At 47.9% G+C, this 27,204-nt stretch overlaps 1 long non-coding RNA gene across 1 annotated transcript in view; it reads left to right on the forward strand.

Moving 5' to 3' along the window:
• LOC138551525 (uncharacterized) overlaps positions 1–22,278 on the forward strand; it is a 132,454-nt gene extending 110,176 nt beyond the window's left edge. Inside the window, exons 2-3 of the long non-coding RNA XR_011295247.1 lie at positions 15,588–15,651; positions 22,232–22,278. This is a non-coding gene — a long non-coding RNA (uncharacterized lncRNA). The remainder of the gene's footprint in view (positions 1–15,587; positions 15,652–22,231) is intronic.
• The last annotated feature ends 4,926 nt before the right edge of the window (positions 22,279–27,204 follow it).

The following is a 27,204-nucleotide window of genomic DNA, read 5'->3' on the forward strand; positions in this document are numbered from 1 at the left end:
CAATTAGGTAATACAATTTTGATCAAACCACCTTGGAGTCCAGGATGGATTTAACTTCATATTCTGGTTCGCCATCTATTACTTCGGCCTCTGGCAGAGAACTAAGCCGTGTATTGGATATCATTGGTTTGAGGAGAGAGACATGAAATACAGGGTGAATTTTCATGTGAGATGGTAACTCCAATTCTATGGCGACAGGATTGATTATGGACTTTATAGTATAGGGGCCCATGTATCTTGGGCGGAAAGCTCTTGGCCCCTTCAGGGGAATGTATTTGGATGTTAACCACACCTTTTCTCCAAACTGGTAAGCGGGAGCTTCCTTCCAATGCCGATCAGCAAACAGTTTTTGTCTTTCCTTAGCCTTAGTCAGATGCTCTGTCACCGCCTTAAGTGATGGTTTTATGCAAGTTTTTTATGGCTGGCATTTCCAGGGTATCGGGTGGATCAAATAGTGATGTCCTCGATGTCTTCCGTGCACAGTATAGAATGGAGTTTGCCTGTGCTTGTGTGAACTGAGTTGTTGTATGCATACTCAGCTATCGAGAGAATATTTTTCCAAGAATCCTCAGACTGTTGCAACATACACCTGGGATATTGCTCTACAGTTTGGTTGGTTCGTTCAGTTTGCCCATCAGTTTGAGGGTGATGGCTTGTGGACAACCAGAGGTCGATTTTGGCAATCGTACAACACTTTCTCCAAAAGGCAGAAACAAATTGAGTTCTGCGATCAGATACTAATATTGATGGAAATACGGTAGATTGTCTTCGATGGTATACTGGTCACCTTTTAACAGCCATTCCTGTTGTGTTGCTTGATCCATCAGGGATTGCAAACTGGTTCTTTGGTCATCTACACACGTGGTGGCAGCTATTCTGGTTTGAATCCTTTCCTCAGGAATTATGGCCATGGGGTTGGATGCTGTAAAAGCCTCTTTTTCTTCACTCATGCATGATAGAGCGTCTGCCTTCCCATTGCGTACTCCAGGTCTATAAGTGATAATGAAATCGTATTCAGCGAAAAAGAGGGCCCAAAGAAGTTGACACGAGGATTGTGCTTTGGCGGTTTTCAAGTATTGCAAGTTACGGTGGTCCGTGATGACAGTGACCGTATGTCTCACCCCAAGAAGGTAATGGGCCTCATTACACGGATGGCGGTGGACCAAGGTGCTATTAGCACCTTGGTCCATGCCGGTAAAATACCGGCACCGCCTTGGTGGAAAGGGGAATTACCGCCCTATTCCAAGGTTGGCGGGGCGGTAATTCCCCTTTCCCCCATTGTCCTTCCCCATTCCCATTTTTGCCCCATAGAGCATAATGGGAATGGGAAAGGCGCTAATTACGGTGCCGCAAATTGCGGTACCGTAATTAGCTCCCTGGTCCCTTTGCGGGTTGGTTTTTAACGCCTGTAAAAAGCAGGCGTTAAATTCTCCAATCCGCAAAGGGATCTCGTAGTAAGGCGGTAAGGGTTTACCGGTACCGGTAAAATTCCGGTACCGGTAAACCCTTACCGCCTACCGTGTAATGAGGCCCAATGTCTCCAGGCCTTGAATACTGCTTTAATCGCCATTAATTCCTTATCTGTGATTGCTTAGTTCAACTCAGGGGCTGAAAAATTTGCAGGACCAGAATGCAACGGGGTGTAATTGTCCTGTTTCAGGGTCTCGTTGTGACAATACTTCTCCTATGGCTATTTTTGAAGCATCTGTTCCAACTATGGGGGGTCATTCTGAGTATGGTGGTAGCCATGGAGCAATTCGCTCCATGGCTGCCTCCCATACCGGTACCGACTCCGGTTTGGTACAATGGAGACTTACCGGTCCATTCCGACCCCGAAGGAACCGGTAAATCCCCATTGACCAAACCATTCCCCATTCCCATTTGAGCCCCCTTAGGGCTCAATGTGAATGGGGAGGGCGCAAATAACGGGATCGCTAATAGCAAGCCCGTTATTTGCGCCCTGGTCCCCTAACGGGACCGGTAAGGTACGTTTGGTCCGACCAAACGTCCCTTACGGTTCATGTTAGGGGACCTCGGAATCGGGCGGTAGGGGATTACCGGCACCGGTCTCCTTACCGGTGCCCAGTATCCTCTACCGCCCGACTCGGAATGACCCTCTATGTAAGGTAGGTCTGGTCGTGGGTGTCGAAAGACTGGTGCTGTAGTGAATGCTAGTTTCTACTTCTGGAAGGCTTCTTCAGCTTTTGTCGACCGATGGAACTTTTGATTTTTCTTTAACAAGGAGGTCATTGGATGTACAATTTGTGAAAACCCAGGTATAAACCGACGGTAAAAGTTGGCAAATCCAAGTATGCTTTGAACTCCTTTCGTGGAGGTTGGTGAGGGCCATTGGAGGATTGTAACCACCTTTCGTGTGTCCATATGTACGCCTTGTGGTGTGAGCATGAAACCGAGAAACTCGACCTCGGTTACATGGAAAAACATTTTTTCCAACTTGGCATATAATTGGGGTTATCGAAGCTTTTCTAAGACTGCCCGGATATGGCCTACATGTTCTTCCATGGAATTTGAGTAGAAAAGAATGTCGTCAATCTAAACAAGAGCGCAAACGTCCAATAGTTCACGGAGTACATCATTCATAAAAATTGGAATGCTGCAGGGCCATTACATAGTCCGAAGGGCATGACCTGGTATTCAAAGAGGCCGTACTTCGTGTGGAAGGCAGTTTTCCACTCGCCTCCTTCTTTTACTCTTACAAGATGGTACACTCCTCTTAAATCCAGTTTGTGTATATTTGAGCATGTTTCACTTGATCTAGGAGCTCTAGTATAAGTGGTAAGTTCTTAAGTATCCCTTCTTTTTAGGCACGAATAATAAGGGCGAGGAGACAGGTGACTTGGACGGGCAAATGAAACCGTTCGCCAGGAACTGATCCAGATAAGTTCTAAGATGCCGGTTTTCCTGTTCTTTTAGAGCGTAAATTCGGCTGCAAGGGACCGGGCTCCGGGTATAAGATCTATTTGACAATCGTAGGATCTGTGCGGGGGCAAAACGTTGGCTTGCTCTTTTTTCAAGACATCCTGGTAATCTTGGTATTCAAGCGGTAAGGAGCTGATGAGGCCCAACACGATTCCTTTCTTTGGTTTCAGATTGGTGTTATCTTTCTTGTAACATGTGTCGGCACAATCATGAGGAAATGTCAGAACTTGTTTCCGCCAGTCGATCCTAGGATTGTGGGTCTCCAGCCAGGGCATTCCCAATATCATCTGGAAATGGGAAGCACCGATGAAATCAGAAGTAATGTCCTCTTGATGCCCGTCCTGACACAGAGGCTTTACTTTCTCAGTGTATTGTGTCACTGGGCCGGATGATAGCCGAGAACCATCAACGGCAGTGACATTTTCCGATTTCTGCTTCTGTCGGAGAACAAGGCCTATTCGGAGAGCCAAATCTTGGTCAATGTAGATACCCACAGCTCCACAATCAATATATGCCTCCAAGGCATGTATTTTTGATGGTTGCTTGTAATTCACCAAAAGCACTTGAATGACTAGATGTGAGGTCTGCACGGATTCCTTTTTCATGCTCGACAAGCAGACCCCTACACTTGCCGGGCATTGGCGTTTCTCGAGTTCTGTTCTTCATCAGTTTTGTCTGTTGCCCCATCCGTTTTCTTGGGTGGTTTTACCGGGCAGTCACAGAGCAAGTGACCTGCTTGTCCATAATATAAGCAAAGCTGTTGTTATCTTCTTTTTTCGCTTTCTGCTTTGGTAATGGGACTTCGAAATCCACCAATTTGCATTGGCTCAGACTGTTCATGTGGTTTAGTCTGATTCTCACGAGGTTGTACGTAAACTGACCGTCCCTCTGATCTAGCTCAATCCATTTTCCGATTCTGCAACCTATGATCGAGTTGTACCGTCAGGTCTATGTAGTCCGTACACCCCTCAGGGTGATTCACCACTTGCGCCAGCACATCCTTAAGTTCTTCACATAACCCTCGGTAAAAGAGTGTAGTCCTCTTCTCCTCTGGCCAGTTGGTCTGGGCTACAAGATGATTGAAGGTTGTTATATAGGTTAATAGATCTTGAATCCCTTGTCTGAGTGACAACTCGTTATCCAGAGCTTGTACTTGAGTATGACGGGCAAACAATTTCTCCATCTCATGTTGGAAATTCCCAAAGTTCCTGAGTAAAGGGTCATCTTGGTTTACCAAAGTTATAGACCAGTCCACCGCACTACCTCCTAAATACGAAAGTACAAACGCCACTTTGGCTTGGTCATTAGGAAAGGCTCCTGGTCTGCACAAAAAATGAAGGCGACATTGGTTCATAAATATAGCAAACTTGTTTGGGTCACCGATGAAGTGTTTCGGGAGGGGCTAGAGGCACTGCTCCAGGAAGAACCACCGGAACCGGTGTTGATTAGTGTGGTGTGGAAGAATGAGAAGAATGGGTTACTCCAGGAAGTGGAACCTGTCCTGCTTGTTCCTGTAGCATTTGTCTTGCCAATTTGTCAGTTGTTTCTCGGGTTACAATAAGATCTCTCCGTAATGCATTGGTTTTCTGTCTTGAAGCATGTACTTCAGCCCGTAATTCCCCTAGTAAGAGAGCTAACTGATCTGTTTCTGAAGATTCCAGCACGTCCAGGCAGAGAGTTTTTGAGGCTTCGCATTCTGTTACGCTCACCTGGTCTCTGCGAAGGCGTTGGGGCACGGTTGCAGCCCTCCCTGGATTTGAATAACCCCCCCTACAGGCCTCTCCCTCAGTAGAAAAGCTGTCAGCGGTGGTACATGGTGATGCTGCTCCTGCGTGGAGATAAGAGTGTGTGAGTGTGCCAATCTGTGATTGTTGTACCTCTCAAACACTTCTCCCCAAAGTACGGTTTCTGTGAGCATACGCTGGCCCATAAAGCTTATCTGTGAATTATGGAAGGTAAGCCCTCCATCCTGCTACTTCTGGCAGGGGCGCGTTGAATGGGTTCTAGTTCCTTCACTGATCCCTGATAAGGATTAGTCCATTTCAGCTGCGACTAGGCTTCTCCTTATGATTGGTAAGTCTTTATTGAGCTCTTGTGATTCTGTTTGTTCTGTTTAATGTCTTTATATGTTGCTCCTTATGCCCGCGATAATCTCTCTCTTCTGTTTTCTTCCCTTAAATGGAAATGCGGCCTCAATGCAGCTGTGAGACTCTAGACGCGGCCGGATGGAAGATTGATGCTACCGCAACGTTCGACAGCAGGTAAGTGATGGGTTAAGGAAAAGCGCGAAGTATGGCGAAGGGCAACCTTAAACTGATTGTTTTTTCGATGTCTAACCTTGTCTTCTGTTGGAGCGTGTTGTGCTGCGGTGCCAAGATGAATATTTCGGCGTACCGGAAAGTGTAAAGATGAATGCTCGGTACGCCGGAGAGATGTACAGGTAAGAACAGCTTCCCCCAGTTGGTAAGTATGCTGGCAGGAAGCAGGATGTCCAGGAAGCAGGGTCTTCAAAGGTAAGCAGGTCTGACCTCAGGCGACGGTGAGCGTTACGCTGCTGGTAAGTGCAGAATAACGCGTAGCGTCTGTCTTGATTATCAGGGCAGCTTATATAGCTGTGAATCCATTAGCAGCCACACCCAAGAATACACTTGGGGCTGCTTAATGGATGGAATATTCAAGGTTAAGGCATCTGAAGTGCTTAATGGATGGAATGTTCAAGGTTAATTCATCTGAAGTGCTTAATGGATGGAATGTTGAAGGTTAATGCATCTGAAGTGCTATGTCCATAATAAAAGCTTTTTTTGTGTTATATGGATGTTCTTATTTACTTTTGTTCATGAGCCTGGCGCAAAAGGCGCCAGGACAGCGTCCACCCAGGTCTCCTGTGCATGCGACCCCTGCATGCCTGTGCCCCTGACTTCATGGGCCTCATTAGGACCCTGGCGCTAAGTGTTTAACGGCGCCGTAAAAGGCTGCGGCTCTGTTTAACACTTGTCCCCTTACTACGAGGTCCCTTTGCGGGACCCGACCTGAACGGCTGGTCTAGACCAGCCGTTAAAGTAGGGACCCGCAAAGGGACCTTGGTGCTAAGTACGGTACCGCAATTAGCGGTACCGTACTTAGCACCTTCCCCATTCCCATAGAGCCCTATGGGGTGGAAATGGGAATGGGGAAGGGCCATGGTTCAATGGGGAATTACTTCCCCCCCCCAACCTTGGAATGGGGTGGTAATTCCCCATTGAACCATGGCGAACCCGTTACACCACTGGCACCAACCATGGTGCTAATAGCGCCATGGTTTAGCGCCAGTGTTGTAATGAGGGCCCATGACCATGACAGCCCCTGATGGGGGCATTACTTCTATGACTGTGGCTATTGGGTTTAGGGGGTGTGAGGTGCCGGAGCTTGTGTATTAGGCGTTCAGGGGTCTCAAGTTGTGGCAATGGCATGCAAAGAGTCTGTTGGCGAATGGGCAGGAGTTGAAGGAGTTGTTGAGGGTGGGTGATGTTGATGTTGCATGTGTTCAGGATACGTGGTTGAGATAGCGTACTAATTTCCACTTTCCGGGGTATGTGTTGTTTAGGAAGGATAGAGTGGCGGGTCGTGGGGGAGGGGTCTGTATTTTAGTGAAGACTAGTATTCAATGTTCTGTCCTTGAGTTTGGTGGGGAGTTGGAAATGATTGGTGTGAGGTTGTTTGTGGGTGTTAGTGTGTTGGTTGTTTTGAATTTTTGTAATCCGTGTAGGCCTCTTGATGCGGGGGCATTGCAGCGTGCCATGGTGCAGAGTGGCAGATATATTTTTTGTGGTGACTTTAATTGTCACAATACACTGTGGAATAGTCCTGTGACAGATGTCAATGGGACTAGTCTCGAGGTGCTGGCTGATGATTGCGGACTTGTTTTATTTAACTCACCAGGGCATACTAGGACTGATGTTCATACGGGTATGGGTCTTGCCTGGATTTGACCTGGGTATCGGGTTCTTTGTTCTCTAAGTGTTTGTGGAAATTGAGGACGGATGGGGAGATGGGGAGTGATCATGGGTCTATATCTGTGGAAGTAGATGTCAGGGTGTTGAAGTCGACGAGTCCTGCCCCGAGGGGTTGTAACTTCCCTAATTTGGATTGGGTGAAGTTTGAGGAGGGGTGTAGCAGGTTGCTGGGTGTGATGGGGTGGGTGGTGCCCTGTGGATGAGTTGGATTTGGCTTTGGTAGGCATCTTTCAGAGTGTTGTGGCGGATCTGGCCCCGGCTTAAGAATATAAGAGGGAGAGGGAGGCTATTCCACAGAAAGGAGCCCGCCGAGGAAAGTGTTTGACCACCAGCTCTCTGTTTAGCAAACAGTTTCACATGCAGGGAGTTGGTGCCAGAGGAACCGCAGTGGTCTAGAAGGGAAGTATTTGGTCAGGAAGCTTTGAAAATAGAGTGGTCCCCGGCCCCAGATAGCCTTGTGGATGATACAGAGGGATTTGAATGTAATCCGTGCTGAGACCGGGAGCCAGTGAAGGCTTTGTAGGGCAGGAGAGATGCGGTCCCTGGACTTGAGGCCAAATAAGTCTCAAGACCTTTCTCTTTACCTCTTCCTTCTCCTCCTCTCTTCCCTGCTTATCATACTGTAGCGTGACTGATGTGCAGGGCCCTTATGTATCCTCAGGGCCCTGACCCCCCCACACATCTCTCATCCCAGCCGCTGTCTCTTTTACTGCACTTACTTAGGCTCCCACGTTAGGTTGCACTTACGTTCTTTTCTTCTTAAGCACTTCACCCTGAGCACTATTCCATGAGCACCACAGCTCCTATCCCTTACCCATCCCTTCCCTATGCACTTGCACGTTCTGAACACTCACAAGGCATAACCGGTTTGTCTCTCCTCCCTGTTATTCTGATTCTTTGTACTATTAATTCAATTATTTATCTTTGTTGCAATTCATGTCTACCTTCCCCTTTCCCCACCCTGTTGCTCATAACTGCCTAACCTCCGGTTTTAACCCAGAGACTCGGGGTTTTCACGCTCTTCTCTGGGCCTCCGTGGAAGAGCTTGGAGTCTCCGGGTCCCAGAGTTGCTGCTTCTGAGGCTAGGAAGGTCTGGAGCAGTCAGCATTGAAGGAGCTATGGCGGCACTTGCAGCACATGCATCCCCGAAAAGGGTGTTTTTTAAATTATGCATGATTTTCTAAGTCAGGGTTACTTTTATTTGTTCCTGCCATAGAAGCACCGATTAAGGTCTTGCTAAAATGTTAAAGCGGTGTCTCAGCAGGATTATACAGGCTGCAGGCATTTTTCCCTCATTCTCGTGCGTGGTGGTGGTTGGTGCGTGCGTGGTGGTGGTTGGTGCGTGGTGGTGGTTGGTGCGTGGTGGTGGTGGTGGTTGGTACGTGCGTGGTGGTGGTGGTTGGTACGTGCGTGGTGGTGGTGGTTGGTGCGTGCGTGGTGGTTGGTGCGTGCGTGGTGGTGGTTGGTGCGTGGTGGTGGTTGGTACGTGCGTGGTGGTTGGTGCGTGGTGGTGGTCGGTATGTGCGTGGTGGTGGTGGTTGGTGCGTGCGTCGTGGTGGTTGGTGCGTGCGTCGTGGTGGTTGGTACGTGCGTCGTGGTGGTTGGTACGTGCGTCGTGGTGGTCGGTACGTGCGTCGTGGTGGTGGTCGGTACGTGCGTCGTGGTGGTGGTCGGTACGTGCGTCGTGGTGGTGGTTGGTACGTGCGTCGTGGTGGTGGTTGGTACGTGCATGGTGGTGGTTGGTATGTGCGTGGTGGTTGGTATGTGCGTGCTGGGTGACCCTGCCCGCCGTTATGAGTGGGCAGGGAATACTCTGGAGACAGCGGCTGCGGGTGGTGGTATGGGGGGGGCAATATGGCAGGGCAATATGGCGTATGTCCTGCTTCCTGCGCCTGGGAAGAGTGATACATTGAGCAGTAACGGGACCCATGGGTCTACAGGGATTGGTGGTGGTGCAACTGATAAGGGCTCCCTTATGAACGCTGGATGGGAAGGTGGGAAGAAGAATGGAAAGGGTGGTTGGTGGGAAAAGGAAGTTGGGTACAGGTGGTGGTCACCAGTCTCTGGCGTAGGGTTTGGCAGTTGTTGATGTTGGGGTCTCTTGGGGATGATGGTGGGGCACTGCTTCGGAGTAGGTCCCCTGTGGATCGGAGGGTGCAGGGCAGTGGGGGTCTGGTGGTGGACAGCAGTATTTGAGAAGGAATGAAGCTGCAGTTGAATCCATGGAGACAAAGTCAGGTTGGCAGGTGGTCATAAAGTTGGCAAAGCCTGATCTAGATCTTAGTGGTGTTAACCCTTTTGTGGTTTCTGAGTGAGTCCGGAAAGGAATTGGTGCTGTGCAGTCTTTTCAGGTAATTAGTGGGGGAATTTGTTGGTTAAGGGTGTGGGTGAGGTGACCAGGAACAAGGCGTTGGATATGGGATGTCTTAGTAGACATCGGGCTTCATTACGACTTCGGAGGTAGCCATGCCCTTAATAAGGGCATGGCTGCCTCCAAAATCGTGTCCGGGTTCCCTGAATGGGGAAATACTGGGCCATTCCGAGTATGGAGGGCCCGGTATTTCCTCCTTCAGGGAACCCGGGCCCGGGCCTTCCCCATTCCCATTCGACCACCTCATAGGGCTCAATGGGAATGGGGAGGGAGCTAACAACGGGCCCATTTTGAATGGGCTCGTTGTTAGCTCCCTGGCCCCTCGCGGGACCCGCTATGGTCATCTGAATAAACCAGACGTCCATAGCGGGTCCTGCGAGGGGACCTCGTAATAGTGCGGAGTGGGTTTAACGGTGCCGGCACCATTACCAGCGCCATTAAACCCATTCCGCACAAGTTGTAATGAGGCCCATCCTGTTACTGTGTCAGGGTGGTGTGGTATGTACGGGAGTGATTTATGGACTATGGACTACCTCTTTGTGTGCATGATAGGGATATGGTGAGTTCCTTGCAGAAGATGGGGGTTTTGGAGGTATGGAGGTTGGGGAGGAAAGATCCTGATGGCTGTGTAATTTCTACGACTGTGACTATTCGGTTTAGGGGGAGTGAGGTGCCGGAGCATGTGTTTTTGGGGTTTCAGTGTTTTCGGGTGAAGCCATATGTCCCAGCCCTCCTTAGGTGCTATAAGTGTCAGGAGTATGGTCACATAGCACGGTCTTGTAGGAGGGAGAGGAGGTGGGGGAAGTGTGGTGGGCCCCATGATATTAAGGAGTGTGTGTCAGATTGTACACCGAAGTGTTGCAATTGTGGTGGGGATCATGTTGCTTTTTTTAGAGGGTGTGTTGCTCAGGTGGAGGCCTGTAAGGTTGTGAGCACTAAGGTGAGTCAAAACATCAGTTATGCAACACCAGTTCAGAAGGTATGGGAGGAGCAGGTGGTGGTGGGTATTCCTGCTGCAGTGGTGAAACAGGTGGAGGTAGGGGAGGTTCAGTCTTTGGGGGTTGAGGGAGTGATTGGAGGGGGTGTTACTATAAGAATGGCGGATTTGTTGTGTTTTATTATTGCAACTATTAATATGACAGCTGGTTGTCAGTCGAAATTGGACAGGTTACAGGCGGTGGTGAAGGCAGCAAATATGTATTTAAGGATTGGAAATCTCACAGATAAGGATGTACATAAGATGAGTGGTGGTGATGTTCCCCATTAGGGTTCAGGGGTCTGAGGTTGTGGCAATGGAATGCGAGGAGTTTGTTGGCGAATGGGCAGGAGTTGAAGAAAGAGTTGGTGAAAGTGGGTGATGTTGATGTCGTATGTGTTCAGGAGACATGGTTAAGAGAGGGTATTCATTTTCGTTTTCCGGGATATGTGTTGTTTAGGAAAGATAGAGTGGCGGGTTGTGGGGGAGGAGTATGCATTTTGGTGAAGATTGGTATTCAATGTTCTGTCCTTGAGTTTGGAGGGGAATTGGAGTTGATTAGAGTGAGGTTATTTACGGGTTTTGATGTGTTGGTGATTTCAAATTTCTATAATCTGTGTAGACCTCTTGACTTGGGGGCTTTACAGCAGCCCTTGAGGCAGCATGACAAATATATTCTTTGTGGGGATTTTAACTGTCATAATACGTTGTGGAATAGTGCTGTGACAGATGTTAATGGGGCTAATTTGGAGGTGCTGGCTGATGAGTGTGGACTTGTTTTATTGAACTCGCCAGGGCATACTAGGACTGACATTCATACCGGAATGAGATCTTGTTTGGATTTGACATGGGTATCGGCATCTATGGTTTCTAAGTGTGTTTGGAAACTGAGGATGGATGGGGAGATGGGGAGTGATCACGGGTCTATATCGGTAGAGGTAGGAGTCAGGGTGGTGAAGTCGGCAGGTCCTGCCCCGAGGGGGGGGGGGAACTTCCGTAATTTGGATTGGGCGATGTTTGGAGAGGGGTGTAGCAGGTTGATGGGTATGATGGGTTTCAGTGATGCTCAGGGGGTGGGGGTGCATACCACTGTGGATGCAATGGATTTGGCTCTGCAAGATATCTTTCGGAGTGTTGTGGCAGAATTGGCCCCGGCTCGAGGTAAGATCTTCCGGAGACCTGAGGTCCCGTGGTGGTTGTCAGAATGTACAGCGGTAGTTCAGGATGGAAAAGGAAGCGGCGGAAGGCCATGTATACTAAAGCGGTGGCGGACATTGTTGCATATAAAAAGGCTAGGGCACTGGTGCAGAGGGTGATTCGATGTCATAAGCGCATGTACTGGAGGAATTTTTGTAGTACTCTCTCTAGTGATACATTTTTATCAAAGGTGTGGGCAAGGTTTCGGCATATGTCCAGGCAGGCGAGAGGCGGCACTCGGATTTCAGTGATTACAGATGCGGGGTGTGACATGGTGGATGATGGTGGTAAAGCAAAGGCATTTGGAAAGTATTTTGCGGGTGTGCACAGCACGGAAAATTATTCCCTGGTGTCCAGACGGAAAATGGCAGAGTGAGTTGCGGGCTGTGGTAAGGGCTGATGGGATTCAAGTCCGGGGGAGGATGGGGTACAGTATATTTATTTGCAGCATTTGCCGGATGTTTGCTTGCTGGAGGTGTTGCGGCTGTTTAATGTTGTGTGGGATCATGGTACATTGCCTAGTGGGTGGAAGAGGGGTGTCATCCTTCCAATTCTGAAATTGGGGAAGCCAGCTGGTTTGTGCGGGTCCTATCGTCCCATTGCTCTGACATCTGTGTTGTGCAAGGTGATGGAAAAAAATGGTGTGTGGCCGTCTGGTGCACTTTCTGGAGTCGGAGCAGTGTGTATCAGCATGGGTTTTGTAAATCTAGATCTGTGATGGATGTGGTTGTGGGATTGGCAACAGATGTGGAGGAGGCATTGTCCTGTCGGGAAATGGTGGGGCAATCTTTGTTGATATGGAGAAGGCGTATGATATGGTGTGGAGGGATGGGTTGCTATTTGTGTTGCGAAAGAATGGTGTTGAGGGGAAGATGTTTTCCTGGATTAAGGATTTTCTGATGAATAGGGCGTTTCGAGTGCGTGTTGGGGACGCATTGTCCCGAGAGTTTTTGATGGAAAATGGGACGCCTCAGGGTAGTGTTATCAGCTCTATTTTGTTTCTTGTAGCGGTGGATGACCTTATAGAGAGAGTTCGGGAATGTGGTTGTCAGGTGGGATTCTATGCAGATGATGGAGTGATTTGGGTTAGGGATAAGGTGGGAGGAGTGATTAAAGGAAAGTTGCAAGAGGCTTTGGAGGTAATGGAAAGGTGGTGTCAGGATTGGGGATTTAAGGTGTCCTCCTCTAAAACGGTGTGTATGTTGTTCAACAGACAGCGTAGTGGTGTCAGTTTGGAACTCAAGTACAGCGGGGATGAGTTGGTTCGGGTGACGGAATTTCGGTATCTTGGTGTGCTCTTGGATCCGTGCCTGTCATGGAAGTTGCAAGTGGAAAAGACGGTGGCAAAGTGTAAATAGCGTCTTAATTTGTACAAGGCGGTGTCGGGTCAGGAGTGGGGTGGATGGCAGAGAAGTATGAGGAATGTTGTATGTGGGGTTGGTCAGGAGTGTGCTGAAGTTCGGAGTTCAGCTGTAGTGCAGTTATAGTAGGACTCAGCTTAATGTGTTGGATGGTGTCCAGGCAAGGGCAATGATAATTGTGACTGGGACTGTTCGGTCATCCCCCGCAGAGGCCGTGCAAGTGTTGGCAGGGATGTTGCCAATGGATTTGAGACGGGAGAAGCTGAGTGCTAGGTATTGGCTGCGTTGTAAATCCCTCAGTGTGTGGCATCCTGTGAAGAAGTGTCTGCAGGTTAATTGGATGCATGCTTATAAGAGTGGGAGTTGGGAGAGGAAAGGGGGACTTTTGGATTCCATGCAGACAGGCTGGTGAAACGATTGGGGGTGGAGGGGTTGTGTATGGTTGAAGATGTGGATAGGGTTGTTGGACCGATTTGGATGCAGTATGATCCAATTGTCTGTTTGGATCTGGGCAAGGTGGTGATAGAGGCATGATTAAGAGATTGGCGGTGCAGTATGTGGAGGGGAAAGTTGGCGCTCAAGTAAATACGGATGGTTCCAGGGATCCGGAGAGGAACAGGGTTGGTATGGCTTGCTAGTTTCATGCGGATGAGGAGCTTTGGGTGGCTAGGTTGTCGGATGATGTATCGGCTGAGTTAATGGCTATTAATATGGCGGTGCTTCGGATTATAGGGAAACAGTTGTCTAGGGTGGTGGTGTTTGTGGATTCGAGTGCGTTGTTGGCTATCAAGGAGGGGAATTGTGATAGGAGGGACATAGTTGTGCTCATTAGACAGCGATTAGAGGAGTGTGTTGCAGGGGGTACCGTGGTGGAGTTGGCTTAGGTTCCCAGTCGTCGTGGGGTCTTGGGTAATGAGATGGTGGATCGGGCTGCGTATGGGGATGTGGATGTGAAAGTTCCATTGAGTGTGGCTGAGATACAGGTGATGGTGCGTGGAAAAATTAAGGATATGTGGTAGGATCAATGGGATATGAGTTCAAAGGGACGGCAGTTCTATGCAGTATGCAGGGAAGTGCGGGTTCGGGCGTTTGAGGGGGGGTAGAGTTGACACGAAGAGAGGAAACTATTTTGAATCGCCTTACTCTGGGTCATGCGGGGTTGGCGGGATGGAAGTGTTTGCTGGGTAGAGTTACTTCAGCAGCACGCGAGGCTTGAGGGGGCCCAGAGACTGTGTCTCATTATATGTTGGACTGTGTGAGGTTTGATGTGCAGCGGGAATTACTCAGAGTCCTGATGAGTGGCAGTGGGGTGGTTGTACAGGGGTTATATGATCTGTTCAGTTGGAAAAGAAGGGTGGTGGATGAGCAGTGTAGGTTCCTGCTTCAGTTTGTGTGGGAGACTGGGAAGTGGGATGAGATCTAGTGGAGGTCGATGGCTGATTGGTGCTCTTTTTGGTGAACATCATCTTAATAGATGGAAATCGCGAGCTTCAGATTTCTGGAGTCATCCTAACACGAAGAAGAAGAAGAAGTCACTCTGCGAGGCTCTGAGAGGAGGGTGTGTTCATGGCCCCCCAGTCCTCCCCTCTTCCTCAGCTCAGGATCTAGGGTGAAAACGCTGCACCAATGAGGAAGCAGTGATTATGCAGATACATGGCGGGAGGCCAGTCTTCACCCCTGGGGTGAGAAGAGTCCATAGGAGGCATCTTGCCTTGCCTCTGCTTTCCCTTCTCAAGCCTTTCGCTGTCTGTGCTATGGGGGGAGGAGTAGTCTACACCCCTGGGGTGAGAAGAGTCTATAGGAGGCATCTAGCCTTGCCTCTGCTTTCCCTTCTCAAGCCTTTCGCTGTCTGTGCTATGGGGGGGAGGAGTAGTCTACACCCCTGGGGTGAGAAGAGTCTACACCCCTGGGGTGAGAAAAGTCTACAGGAGGCATCTTGCCTTGTCTCTGTTTTCCCTTCTCAGGGCTTTCTCCTCTCTGTGCTATACGGTGGGTTTGGGGAGAGGGGGTGATGAGTCTGTGGTGAGAAGAGTCTATAGGAGGCATCTTGCCTTGCCTCTGCTGTCCTTTCTCAAGCCTTTGTCCTGTCTGTGCCATGGGGGGTAGTCTACACCCCTGGGATGAGAAGAGTCTTTATAGGAAACGTCTTGCCTTGTCTCCCCTTGCCTTGCTTTCCCTTCTCAAGCCTTTCTACTGTATGTGCTATGGGGAGGTAGTCTACACCCCTGGGATGAGAAGAGTCTATAGGAGGCATCTTGCCTTGTCTGTTTTCCCTTCTCAAGCCTTTCTTCTGTATGTGCTATGGGGGGTAGTCTACACCCCTGGGGTGAGAAGAGTCTATAGGAGGCATATCGCCTTGTCTCTGCTTTCCCTTCTCAGGCCTTTCTCCTGTCTGTGCTATGGGGGGGGGTAGTCTACGCCCCTGGTGTGAGAAGTGTCTATAGGAGGCATCCTGCCTTGCCTCTGCTTTCCCTTCTCAAGCCGTTCACCTGTCTGTGCTATGGGGGGGGGGTAGTCTACACCCCTGTGGTGAGAAGGGTCTATAGCAGGCCTCTTGCCTTGCCTCTGCTTTCTAATGGGGGAGGCCGGACGGGGGTTGGGGGTGCTATACTGGGAGGAATGGGGGTGATATACTGAGAGGAAGGGGTGATATAGGCAGCATCTGGATATATGGAAATGCTTGTAGTATTTACTTGAGATCATTCTTATTGTAGATGAATTAATCATATGATAATGTTTGCTTTCTCCAGACCTGAAAACTCTCTTGGTGTGACCTTGTATTCATCAATAAGTAAGAAGCACAGACTACAAAAGGTAAATAACTACTGTCTCTCTGCACACATTGTGCTTTGCTTATGAAGCAGATGCCCCCCCCCTTCCATATTCCATTTCTCTATTATTTTTCCTCCCCTCGGACCAAGTGCTGAACCAGAAGTGGCCCTGGAGAATGTTTTCAAAGTGGCCCCATGTTGCACTGAGGAGAGAAGCATAACAAGCAACCCCAGCCCTCAACAGAGAGTTTGAATGGGGGCAAAAGTGTGCATTTCAATGCACATTATCTCGAAAAGCTTTTTATTTTAGAGCTGATGCAGACAAAGTGCCTTTCCACCCAAACCAAAAACCTATAGATATCCAATAATCTCTGTTCCCCGCCACCTTTGCCCCTTTCATAGCATTGGCAGCGATCAAAACCAGCTCTGTTGAAGTCCGCCTCCCCCATCCATGCTGGACACAATAATGAATAGATGTCTTTTCAAGGGCAACATCGGCATTCCACAGTGATGGCATTTGTGTTCCAGCATAGACTCAAGGCCTGATCTGATAATAGCAGGCACGAGGCTGGTTTACTACCTTTATTATAGATGCAGGACACGGGGCAGGTACATCTACCCCATAATAGGCTCAAGGCCTGATCTAATAATAGCAGGCACGAGGCTGGTTTACTACCTTTATTATAGGTGCAGGACACAGAGCAGGTACATCTACCCCAGCATAGGCTCAAGGCCTGATCTAATAATAGCAGGCATGAGGCTGGCTTACTACCTTTAGTATAGATGCAGGACACAGGGCAGGTACATCGACCCCTTCATAGGCTCAAGGCCTGATCTAATAATAGCAGGCACAAGGCTGGTTTATTACCTTTAGTATAGATGCAGGAAACAGGGCAGGTGCATCTACCCCAGCATAGGCTCAAGGCCTGATCTAATAATAGCAGGCACGAGGCTGGCTTACTACCTTTAGTATAGATGCAGGACACAGAGCAGGTACCAGAGCATAGGCTCAAGGCCTGATCTAATAATAGCAGGCATGAGGCTAGTTTACTACCTGCAGTATAGATGCATGACTCAGAGCAGGTACATCTACCCCAGCATAGGCTCAATGCCTGATCTAATAATAGCAGGCACGAGGCTGGCTTACTACCTTTAGTATAGATGCAGGATACGGAGCAGGTACATCTACCCCAGCATAGGCTCAAGGCCGGATCTAATAATAGCAGGCACAAGGCTGGTTTACTACCTTTAGTATAGATGCAGGACACTGAGCTGGTACATCTACCCCAGCATAGGCTCAAGGCCCGATCTAATAATAGCAGGCACAAGGCTGGTTTACTACCTTTATTATAGATGCAGGACACAGAGCAGGTTAATCTACCCTAGCATAGGCTCAAGGCCTGATCTAATAATAGCAGGCACGAGGTTGGCTTACTACCTTTAGTATAGATGCATGACACAGAGCAGGTACATCTACCCCATGATAGGCTCAAGGCCTGATCTAATAATAGCAGGCACAAGGCTGGTTTACTACCTTTATTATAGGTGCAGGACACAGAGCAGGTGCAGATACCCTAGCATAGGCTCAAGGCCTGATCTAATGATAGCAGGCATGAGGCTAGTTTACTACCTGTAGTATAGATGCAGGACTCAGAGCAGGTACATCTACCCCAGCATAGGCTCAAGGCCTGATCTAATAATAGCAGGCATCAAGGCTGGTTTACTTTCTTTATTATAGATGTAGGACACAGAGCAGGTACATCTACCCCAGCATAGGCTCAAGGCCTGATCTAATAATAGCAGGCACGAGGCTGGTTTACTGCCTTTAGTCAAGATGTAGGACACAGGGCAGGTACATCTACCCCAGCATAGGCTCAAGGCCTGATCTAAAAATAGCAGGCACGAGGCTGGTTTACTACCTTTTTTATAGATGCAGGACACAGGGCAGGTACATCTACCCCAGCAAAGGCTCAATGCCTGATCTAATAGTAGCAGGCACGAGGATGGCTTACTACCTTTAGTATAGATGTAGGACACAGAGCAGGTACATCTACCCCAGCATAGGCTCAAGGCCTGATCTAATAATAGCAGGCACCAGGATGGCTTACTACCTTTAGTATAGATGTAGGACACAGAGCAGGTACATCTACCCTGCATAGGCTCAAGGCCTGATCTAATAATAGCAGGCACGAGGCTGGTTAACTACCTTTAGTATAGATGCAGGACACAGAGCAGGTGCATCTACCCCAGCATAGGCTCAAGGCCTGATCTAATAATAGCAGGCACAAGGCTGGCTTACTACCTTTAGTATAGATGCAGGACACAGGGCAGGTACATCTACCCAGCATAGGCTCAAGGCCTGATCTAATAATAGCAGGCACGAGGCTGGCTTACTACCTTTAGTATAGATGCAGGACACAGGGCAGGTACATCTACCCCAGCATAGGCTCAAGGCCTGATCTAATAATAGCAGGCACAAGGCTGGCTTACTGCCTTTTAGTATAGATGCAGGACACAGAGCAGGTACATCTACCGCAGCATAGGCTCAAGGCCTGATCTAGTAATAGCAGGCACGAGGCTGGTTTACCTCCTTTAGTATAGATGCAGGACACAGGGCAGGTACATCTACCCCATGATAGGCTCAAGGCCTGATCTAATAATAGCAGGCACGAGGCTGGCTTACTACCTTTATTATAGATGCAGGACACAGAGCAGGTACATCTACCCTGCATAGGCTCAAGGCCTGATCTAATAATAGCAGGCACGAGGCTGGCTTACTACCTTTATTATAGATGCAGGACACAGAGCAGGTACATCTACCCCATAATAGGCTCAAGGCCTGATCTAATAATAGCAGGCACGAGGCTGGTTTACTACCTTTATTATAGGTGCAGGACACAGAGCAGGTACATCTACCCCAGCATAGGCTCAAGGCCTGATCTAATAATAGCAGGCATGAGGCTGGCTTACTACCTTTAGTATAGATGCAGGACACAGGGCAGGTACATCGACCCCTTCATAGGCTCAAGGCCTGATCTAATAATAGCAGGCACAAGGCTGGTTTATTACCTTTAGTATAGATGCAGGAAACAGGGCAGGTGCATCTACCCCAGCATAGGCTCAAGGCCTGATCTAATAATAGCAGGCACGAGGCTGGCTTACTACCTTTAGTATAGATGCAGGACACAGAGCAGGTACCAGAGCATAGGCTCAAGGCCTGATCTAATAATAGCAGGCATGAGGCTAGTTTACTACCTGCAGTATAGATGCATGACTCAGAGCAGGTACATCTACCCCAGCATAGGCTCAATGCCTGATCTAATAATAGCAGGCACGAGGCTGGCTTACTACCTTTAGTATAGATGCAGGATACGGAGCAGGTACATCTACCCCAGCATAGGCTCAAGGCCGGATCTAATAATAGCAGGCACAAGGCTGGTTTACTACCTTTAGTATAGATGCAGGACACTGAGCTGGTACATCTACCCCAGCATAGGCTCAAGGCCCGATCTAATAATAGCAGGCACAAGGCTGGTTTACTACCTTTATTATAGATGCAGGACACAGAGCAGGTTAATCTACCCTAGCATAGGCTCAAGGCCTGATCTAATAATAGCAGGCACGAGGTTGGCTTACTACCTTTAGTATAGATGCATGACACAGAGCAGGTACATCTACCCCATGATAGGCTCAAGGCCTGATCTAATAATAGCAGGCACAAGGCTGGTTTACTACCTTTATTATAGGTGCAGGACACAGAGCAGGTGCAGATACCCTAGCATAGGCTCAAGGCCTGATCTAATGATAGCAGGCATGAGGCTAGTTTACTACCTGTAGTATAGATGCAGGACTCAGAGCAGGTACATTTACCCCAGCAAAGGCTCAATGCCTGATCTAAAAATAGCAGGCACGAGGCTGGTTTACTACCTTTTTTATAGATGCAGGACACAGGGCAGGTACATCTACCCCAGCAAAGGCTCAATGCCTGATCTAATAGTAGCAGGCACGAGGATGGCTTACTACCTTTAGTATAGATGTAGGACACAGAGCAGGTACATCTACCCCAGCATAGGCTCAAGGCCTGATCTAATAATAGCAGGCACCAGGATGGCTTACTACCTTTAGTATAGATGTAGGACACAGAGCAGGTACATCTACCCTGCATAGGCTCAAGGCCTGATCTAATAATAGCAGGCACGAGGCTGGTTAACTACCTTTAGTATAGATGCAGGACACAGAGCAGGTGCATCTACCCCAGCATAGGCTCAAGGCCTGATCTAATAATAGCAGGCACAAGGCTGGCTTACTACCTTTAGTATAGATGCAGGACACAGGGCAGGTACATCTACCCAGCATAGGCTCAAGGCCTGATCTAATAATAGCAGGCACGAGGCTGGCTTACTACCTTTAGTATAGATGCAGGACACAGGGCAGGTACATCTACCCCAGCATAGGCTCAAGGCCTGATCTAATAATAGCAGGCACAAGGCTGGCTTACTGCCTTTTAGTATAGATGCAGGACACAGGGCAGGTACATCTACCCCAGCATAGGCTCAAGGCCTGATCTAATAATAGCAGGCACGAGGCTGGCTTACCACCTTTAGTATAGATGCATGACACAGAGCAGGTACATCTACCGCAGCATAGGCTCAAGGCCTGATCTAGTAATAGCAGGCACGAGGCTGGTTTACCTCCTTTAGTATAGATGCAGGACACAGGGCAGGTACATCTACCCCATGATAGGCTCAAGGCCTGATCTAATAATAGCAGGCACGAGGCTGGCTTACTACCTTTATTATAGATGCAGGACACAGAGCAGGTACATCTACCCTGCATAGGCTCAAGGCCTGATCTAATAATAGCAGGCACGAGGCTGGCTTACTACCTTTATTATAGATGCAGGACACAGAGCAGGTACATCTACCCCAGCATAGGCTCAAGGCCTGATCTAATAATAGCAGGCACAAGGCTGGCTTACTGCCTTTTAGTATAGATGCAGGACACAGGGCAGGTACATCTACCCCAGCATATGCTCAAGGCCTGATCTAATAATAGCAGACACGAGGCTGGTTTACTACCTTTTATTATAGATGCAGGACACAGGGCATGTACATCTGCCCCAGCATAGGCTCAAGGCCTGATCTAATAATAGCAGGCACGAGGCTGGCTTACCACCTTTAGTATAGATGCATGACACAGAGCAGGTACATCTACCCCAGCATAGGCTCAAGGCCTGATCTAATAATAGCAGGCACAAGGCTGGTTTACCTCCTTTAGTATAGATGCAGGACACAGGGCAGGTACATCTACCCCATCATAGGCTCAAGGCCTGATCTAATAATAGCAGGCACAAGGCTGGTTTACCTCCTTTAGTATAGATGCAGGATACAGGACAGGTACATCTACCCCAGCATAGGCTCAGGGCCTGATCTAGTAATAGCAGGCACGAGGCTGTCTTACTACCTTTAGCATAGATGCAGGACACAGAGTAGGTACATGTACCCCAGCATAGGCTCAATGCCTGATCTAATAGTAGCAGGCACGAGGATGGCTTACTACCTTTAGTATAGATGTTGGACACAGAGCATGTACATCTACCCTGCATAGGCTCAAGGCCTGATCTAATAATAGCAGGCACGAGGCTGGCTTACTACCTTTATTATAGATGCAGGACACAGAGCAGGTACATCTACCCCAGCATAGGCTCAAGGCCTGATCTAATAATAGCAGGCACAAGGCTGGCTTACTGCCTTTTAGTATAGATGCAGGACACAGGGCAGGTACATCTGCCCCAGCATAGGCTCAAGGCCTGATCTAATAATAGCAGGCACGAGGCTGGCTTACCACCTTTAGTATAGATGCATGACACAGAGCAGGTACATCTACCCCAGCATAGGCTCAAGGCCTGATCTAATACTAGCAGGCACAAGGCTGGTTTACCTCCTTTAGTATAGATGCAGGACACAGGGCAGGTACATCTACCCCATCATAGGCTCAAGGCCTGATCTAATAATAGCAGGCACGAGGCTAGCTTACTACCTTTATTATAGATGCAGGACACAGAGCAGGTACATCTACCCCAGCATAGGCTCAAGGCTTGATCTAATAATGGCAGGCATCAAGGCTGGTTTACTTTCTTTATTATAGATGTAGGACACAGAGCAGGTACATCTACCCCAGGATAGGCACAGGGCCTGTTCTCAGCACTGAGTATGTCTGTTTACCAGCTCTGTAGTCCGGCTTTGCTGGTGAAGATGCAGCTCGGGTATCCTCAGTCACTCTGCGAAGTTCTGAGCAGTGGTTTTATTCCTGAGGCTTCTTGCCCTCTCTCTTGCTCATTTACATCTCAAATGCTGTATGGTGAAAACGAAGCAGTATGGCTATTCCACACCCTTGTAGTGCAAAGGGAGTTTTTTTTAGGAGAAATGTTGACTTGTCTCTGCTTTTCCTACGCAAACCTTCTATTAAGCATTTCTCCTGTGTATGTGATGGAGAGCGGGTTATGAGGGTGGAGGATGAGATACGCAGCTCTTTCTTTGGACATTTTGATTATATATTTTCTCCATCATATAAATGCTTGCAGTATGAAGATGAATTAATTGTATAATGTTTGCTTTCCACAGGGTTGAATACATTATTGGTGTGTCGTCGTGTTTAGCAAAAGTAAGAATCACAGACCATAAAAGGTAAACAGGTGCTGTGATATATGTATGTCCCTCTAAATAACTGCTGCAATATATGTATGTCTCTCTGTACACACTGCTATTTGTTTATTAGGCATCATGTCTCCTGCCCTGCCTGCCTGTGCCCTGCCTGTTGCCTCTTCCATTTCTCTAGTCTTCTTCCTCCCCTCGTGCCATGCGCTGGACCAGGTACCATAAGTAGCCCTGGAAAAGGTTCTCAAAGTGGCCCCATGTCACAACGAATATAGAAGCATAAGAAGCAATCCCAGCCCCTTAACAAGACTTTAAATGTGGGTAAAAATGTGTATTTCAAAGCACATTATCCATATACATTGATTAAAATGTAATTTTGAAAAAAAACATTTTTTAGGGGTTGGTACAGACAAATGTGCCTTACCATCCAGGCCAAATATAGCTATCCCAGAATCTCTGCCCCCCCCCCTTCGCCTCTGACACAACCCATAGCTTGACAAACTGATCTGGTTGCAATAAAAAAAACAGCTTTCTCTGTGTCCCCCTCATCTATGCTGGACACAGAATAATGAACAGATGGCTTTTCAAGCGCAACATAAGCATTCCACAATGAGAGTATTTGTGTTCTAGCATAGGTACAGGATCGGTGCTACTGATAGGTACGCAGCAGGTGTACGGGTTGTAGTATAGATGTAGGACTCAGAGCAGATACATCTACCCCAGCATAGATACATAACTCAGATTAGTAGCCTCATGGTGTAGCATGGCTTGTTCGCCGACTTGAGGCACTGGCGCAAATCAAAAACTGCATCTAATCACTCTTCCTATTTCTCCTACCACACTCTCTACGACAATTGTCCAATCTCTGCAAAGCGTGCCTACTTTTATGATCTTCTTCACACCCAATCTACCCACCCCAGGCATCTTTTTCAAACTCTTACACGGTTGCACTCCCCTCACTCTCCTGATCACTCTCTTAACTCGACCCTGTCTGCCTTTGATTTTGCTAACTTTTCTTCAAAAGTTCTTTCTCTTCGTCAAGACATTGAAGCCTCTCTTCCCCCAACCACTTTACCTCCTTCTCCCCCACCCCTTCTGTTTTCATTTCTAGCTTTGCCCCTGTTTCCAACAGAGATGTACTTCTCTTGTTAGCCAAAGCCCATCCCACTGCCACTCCTATCGATCCAATTCCATCTGCTCTTATACCTAAGGTTTACCCTCTTCTTATACCTTACCTTGTTTCTTTCTCTACTACTTCTCTTTCTACCTCTGTTTTTCCTATGTTCTTTAAGCACGCAACTATTATTCCTATCTTGAAAAACCCCACAGCTAATCCTCTCATTGTTTCTAAAATCCGTCCTAACCCCTTCTACCCTATCTCTCTACTAGAGCATCATGTGTACTCTCAGATTTCATCCTTGGTCACTGATCCTTTTCTTCCTCGTTTTCAGTCTGGCTTCCGTCCCCTTCATTCTACCGTTAGGCAAGATTACATGCAGTACCCTTTGGGTGCACTACCATAACCTTGACCTCCTGGCAATAGCGGCCCAACCTTTGGTATAAGTCTGAACTACACAGGTTGGTAGTGTGGCCGAACCGCCAGGCTTATCTCAAGAGGGGTCAATTTGAACAGTAAGTTTGTAATAGAGTTTCACAGTAGCAGGTATTCAAATAAACAGTTACACTTAAGGTTTCTTGATTAAATAATTATTAATTTAACAGATGGGCCTCATTATGAGTCCGGCGGTAGCCGTGACGGTAAAAATGGCACGGCTGCCGCCGGAGTCATTTCTGTTCTGGCGCCCGGCAATGGGGACTCACTGAGGCATAACAGCCCCGACAGTCCCGGTAATTCCCCATTGCAGGGTGCCAGAATAAATTATTCCCCATTCCCATTCCAGTCCCATTGGACTCAATGGGAATGTGGGGGACGGATGCACCGTTACCATTCGGGATTGAGGCCGATGCAACCGTCAAGTTCTGCGAGCGGGTGCCGTTCTGCCTGCCAGGTCAGACCTGGCAGGCTGAACGGCACCCGCTCGCAGTAGCTTACCAGCACCGTTGTTACCGGACCAGCAGACTCATAATGAGGCCCGGTTATATAAGCCTTCTCCAGAAGGAAGCAAATCACATGTAACTTTTAAGTATACTTCAAAACACACTTTCAGTTGATTTAAATCAGTTGATAACCATTGGGGATGGCACACAGACACTTCCTACACCCTGAGGTGACTTAAATAGCTAGGACACTGTGGAGATTGATTTATCACTGGTACATTTAGAGCAATACTGTTTTGTGCAAAGGTTAGATATAGGACGAAAACATAGGTTAACACAACATTCCATAAACTGGTAAGTACTTTTAAAACCCTCCAATGCAAAGTGAATTAACCCTTTCCTGGGGAAAGGTAAATGCAGCTAGTTGGAGGTAGAAGAGTCTTTCAGGGAATCAGGCAATCTACTGTTAATTTTGCAAAGTCTAGAGAAGCTGAAGATCTTCGGATAGGTGAATAAATGTCTTGCACACATTTTCAAAAGAGTTTGTGGAAATAAAGAGCACTTGAAAGGCCACAAGCTGTTTAGACTTGTTTAAGGCAAAGATGCAAGCAACTCTGCAAGGCAACCAAGACAAGTCTCAACTGAGAACAAGCAAGGCTACACAACAAGAGGTACGTCCTCTTAGGTTTACAGTACCTTTAGAATGGAGAAAACCCACTCCTGGGTTTGAGTCTTAGGGGTGGCCCAGTCTTGTAAAGCTTGTACCTTGCTAGACAATGGCCTTATTTCACCTCCTCCTCCCTCATGTCGAAGGTAGACCACTTTACTCTGACCAATCTGATATTTGCTAGCCTTTATGGTCAGTTGGGCCTGTTCAAGAGCCTGCAAAACATATGGTCAAGATGGTCTTCCCAAGTAGGGCTGAACACTGCAATGTCATCCAAGTATGCCATGCAGAAGTCCTCCATCCCATTCAGAACACGATTCACCATCCTTTGGAATGTAGCAGGTGCATTTTATAGTCCAAAAGGCATAACCTCCTCCTGGGGTTGAAAACACAATTTTCTCGTTGGCATGGTCTGTCCGAGCTATTTGCCAATAGCCTGATGTTGGGTCAAATGTGTTGAGGTACTTGGCTGAACCAAGTTTGTCCACCAGCACCTCTGTCCTTGGTAAAGGATGGGCATCAGTCGTGGTGACTGCATTAAGAGCTCTATAATCCATGATCCTACCTTTGGCACTAGTACAACTGCACTAGCCCATGGACTTGTAGCTGGCTCTATTACCCCGAGATCCAGCATCTTCTTGACCTCTTCCTTTATCTGAGTTCTTACATGGTCTGATATTCTGTAACCCCTGCTTTTCCTTTTAAATTGTTTTTATTGCATTGTTTAAAACAGAAACAGTGGGACTACAACATTGTCCCTTCCCCTTCCATCCCTTATCCCCCCCCCCACTCTCACTTCACCGGTGGTAATTGTATATCTTTTAGAGGGTATGTCCTTCGGGTCTTGTCTCCTCATGTAAACATGTCTAAAATTCTAATTTTGTGTGGGCACCATTCTAGCATGTAATCACTTTGTAGATATTCTAGGACCAGCCCCCAGTGTGATAGTTTTGCCGGGCCCCTTAAATGTTATAGGTTATGTGCTCCATTACTATGAATAGCCAAACTCTATGTAGCCAATCTATCGTGGATGGCGGTGATTTCTGTTTCCTTCTTTGGGCTATTGTTAGCCAGGCGCGGTAAGGAGACCCATGAAGTTTCTCTTCTGAGTCTTTGTCATCGACTTATCTCGGGGATCCCACATGCCGCACATCCATACCTCTTCTTTTAGGTTTTCCGCTCCTTTAAACATCCCTTGCATTTGGGTTTTTATTTCCGTCCAGAAATTTTGTAGTTTCGGGCAGTCCCACCAGATGTGCCTCCATGCGCCCTCTGCGTCGCCATCCCGCCAGCATTTATTTTGTTTAGTGTTGTACATTCTGTGTAATCTTTCTGGTGTATAATGCCTTTGGATCATTATCTTTGTCCATGCTTCTCTGGTCTGGATCGCCCAAGTCCATTTGGGGATTATTTGCCAGACATAAACCCACTGTTCTCTCGAGATCTCTCTCCTCGGTGTTGTTTCCCACCTCTTCATATAAAGCCATTTTGTGTCTTCTGCCTGGGCGTTTGTTTAATTTGTACACTGTTGAGACACATTTATTGTCTCCTGGGTGTGACATAATATATGTCTCGAATGGAGTGAGATGTCTTGTTGCCGCCTGACTTATCCTTGGGGTATAAAGCCAGTGGTGTAGTTGTTCATATTTGTATCTATCTTTTTCGTGGGACCGAGAAGTGCACAGCATTCCGTGAATGTTCTAATCTGTTTATCTTCGTACATGTTCCCCACTTTTGTGCATTCCGATTCTATCCATTTCTGGAATGTCCCTTTCTCTGTGCCCGGTTGAAATTCCGGGTTTTCAAACATTGGCATGAAGGGGGCTGGATTTATGGTCAGTGTTTCTTTGTCGCCCTGTTCCATATTTCCAGCGAAGCACTCATGATCTCACTTATGCTATCCATAACAGATGCTGTAGGGTTTTCCTTGCCACCGCCCTGTCTTGTGCTACCCACGTCTTCTCGGATTTGTTGGGGATCCATTCTTTTAAGACCCACATCTGTGCTGCCTCATAGTATTTTCGAAAATGTGGAAGTGCCATGCCCCCCATGTACTTTGTAGTTGTTAGTGCTATGTTGGAGAGTCTCTGGGTTTTGTTCTGCCATATGTATTTGTTTATCATTTTGGTTAGCGTTTTAAAGAACGTGGGAGGGATTTTCATGGGGATTGCCTGGAAATAGTATAATAGCCTGGGCAGGGTTGTCATTTTTATAACTGCAATTCTGCCCCCCATGTGATAGCGAGTGGATTCCATCTTTCCAGATCTTTTCTCAG

This window comes from Ambystoma mexicanum, chromosome 1q (genome assembly GCF_040938575.1).
Source record: "Ambystoma mexicanum isolate Mex_15411 chromosome 1q, UKY_AmexF1_1, whole genome shotgun sequence".
Lineage (NCBI taxonomy): Eukaryota > Metazoa > Chordata > Amphibia > Caudata > Ambystomatidae > Ambystoma > Ambystoma mexicanum.